This window comes from Tupaia chinensis, unplaced genomic scaffold (assembly GCF_000334495.1).
Source record: "Tupaia chinensis unplaced genomic scaffold, TupChi_1.0 Scaffold149184_1, whole genome shotgun sequence".
NCBI lineage: Eukaryota > Metazoa > Chordata > Mammalia > Scandentia > Tupaiidae > Tupaia > Tupaia belangeri.
The window spans coordinates 1240184-1243313 of NW_006209032.1; positions in this window are offsets into that span (position 1 = coordinate 1240184).

Below are 3130 nucleotides of genomic sequence, written 5' to 3' on the forward strand. Positions count from 1 at the left end.
TTGTTTTTAAGAATTACTTATTTAATGTAATTATTATTAATTTCAGCAGAGAGAGACTTAGAAAGGAAAAGTGAGAAAGCAAGCTACCACGGTCAGCCACGTGGGAGTCTAGTGCCTTAACCACCACGCCACCTGCTGTCCCGTCCCTACAGCCTTTTATGGCTGGAACCTCCTGAAACTCTGCTAACCTCCTCATCACTTCCTTCTCTCATTTCTTTCTAAGTTTGCTACAAGGTGCATAGGCTCATCAGAGAGAGATGAAAAGTGAGGAGTTATCTCCTGGGGGGTAGCCGCCTTATTCCCCTCTCCCTTCTCCTCTTGGGGCTTTGGGATGCATGGGCATGCACCCAGCGTGTGTTTCAAGTGACTGGGTCTGGGACTCAAACCGTGGAGTCAGACATGTTGGATCCAGCCATCTTAGTCTCCATGCCACCTCCTGGCCCTCTCTCACTTCTTATCCCCTTGTAACTCAATATTTAATGAGCAGAGTTTTTTTGTCTGTTTGTTATATGTGTGTGTGTGTGTGTGTATGTATGTATATATATATATATAATTTTGGGGGGACTACAGGGTGCGTGCACTCGCTGGAAAGAGAAAGAGACAGACAAGGTAGGTAAATCATTCCCTGGCAGGGTGGCCACATCGCAGTCCCATCTCCTCCATTCTCCTCTTGAGCCTTCGGGTACACACACACACGCCTGGTGTGTTTTACAGATGACTGGGTCTGGGATTTGAGCTGCAGAATTGGCCATGTGGGATCCAGAGCCTTAACCACCATGCCACCTGCTGCCCTGAGCAGAGATTTTTACACCCACTTTCAGAAGTGGAAGCAAAGGCTCAAGTGGGGTAAACAGACTTGTCAAGGTCATTGGCAAGTTGCTGATGGAGTGGGTTCTAGTGTCTGGGTGTACTGAGAAAACTGTGACGCTGTGAGACGCTGTCCTGGGGCTGTTTGACCCAGGCTCCAGGAGGCGTCTGTATTGTAGGGCCAGAAACCTGGCCTGTGTCCCACCAGCAGAGGTACAGAGAGTTCTGACTGGCTCCAGGAGGCCCTAAGGCCAGGTGTTCCCTGAGGGCTCCCTTTTCTGCTTTCTCTGCTATGGTAAGCAGGCAGGCCTGAGGCTCTCTGCTGGGTTCCCCATGCTTACCCCTTGCCCTGAGGTATCTCAGCGGCAGACTGGGTCCACTGCAGAGGCCAGTACTTCCTTGGGACACGGTGTCCTGAGGGAGAGGATGGCTCACAGGTACAGAAACGGGTGGCCTGGAAACGAACTGCTCCCTGGAGCATGGACCTTGTTTGTTTGTTTGTTTGGGTTTTTAAGAGGTTTTTGCCTTAGGGCGTGTATACTCAACAAAGGTATACAGACAGTGAGAGGGAAAGTGAGAAATCACCACTTGGGGGAGTGACCACGCTGCAATCCTTTCTCCTCCATTCCCCTCCTGGGATCTTGGGCATGTGCCCAGCATGAGTTTCAAGCCACTGGGCCCAGAATGATTTCAAAGCCACTGGGTCCAGAACTCAGACTACAGTTGGCCATGTAGAAGTCCAGCAATGTAACCGCTACACCATCAGCTGGTCCCACAGGGACCCTGGTTAAAAGATTAGCTATGGTGGACCAAAGGCTATGGCCTCTGTGGTGGGCACTGTAGAGGGTGCAGAACAGCACAGGTGAGAACAGGAAACGCCGCCCACATCTTCAGCCCCTCCTGCCAACTAGAGGCTCACGGACAGGTCTCAGGTGAAGTGGAAACTGGGTGATAGGTACTAAGTGAACTGGGAGGAGCATGGGTCAGGGAGGGGCTGGCTCGCAACGGTGGTCAGGGACCAGCAGACCCCAGGAGATAAGTGTGGGGAGTAGGATGGCTTACTTGGCTCTGAAGGTAAGAGGGAGGGGTTCCCACTGGGACTGAACCCCCAGCAGGCAGAGGATATAAGAGAGCATAAAGTGTGTAAGACAGAAGGTTTGAGCCAAGACCTGACTTTCAGAGGAGTCCAGGGGAGTCTGGGCCTATTCATTCTTCTCTGAAGACAGACAGAGGAAGAAAAAAGAGGGGAAATTCTTTAAGTAACAAACCAATTAAAAATACATGAGACCCACTATTTCCTTCCTTTCCTTCCATTCTTCTTTTTTATTTTTAAGAGAGATTTTTTGCAAATGTGCTTGCTGGAGAGACAGAGAGAAACAGAAAGCAAAAAAAATCACCTCCCAGAGGGGATGGTCACACTGCAATCCCTTCTCCTCCAATCTCCTATTGGGATTTTGGACATGCACGCACATGCGCCCAGCGTGTTTTAAGCCACTGGGTCTGAGACTCGAACTGCGGCCAACTACATGGGAGTCCAGCAATATAACCTTTCTGCCATCTGCTGGTCCCCCTTCCATTCTTTTTTAATTTGCTAGAGGGCACATGCACTGCTAGAGTGAGACAGAGAGGGAAAATGAGAAAGCACCCCACGGAGGGATGGCCACGCTGTGATCCCTTCTCCATTCTTCTCTTGGGATTTTGGGCATGCACGTACCATGCCCAATGTTTTTAAGCCACCGGATCCAGGACTTGAACCATACAGTTGGCCGTATAGGACCCAGCTGCCTTAACCACCATGCCCACCCCACCCCTGCTGGCCCACCAATCCCAGGCTGTTGTGCTGGAGAACATGTGTCCCACTGTGCTGTGCTGCCTCTGGAGTTGTCAGCCTCTCCGAGAACTGGTCCATCACGTCCATGTCTGCCCATGGCTGGTGGTGTGGCAGAATCTACGGATGCTGACTGCCCACTGAATCGGGAGTGGAGCACTCCTCCCGGCTCTGGGAAGGCCTCTGCATTTTTCGGCTCCCGAGGGTCTGTGCTCTTGGCCTTTTCCACCCATGTCACTTGCCATTTGCAGCTGCTTCCCAGTTACTGGCTGCCTGTGGGGTTTGTTGCCATGGTAACTTCCAGTGGGGCAGCTGGACAGCCGGGAATGCAGAAGGGTGGATGAGGCGGGGCTCAGGCCTCTGGTGTTCTCTCCTACCACAGGGCACTCCTTTGGCCAGCCCAGCTGAGCATTCACGCAAGTCCGTGGGACTTCACCTGCCACTGAAGGACTGGTTGTCCAGAAACGGCAGAGCTGAACCCCTGCTCTGGGGATC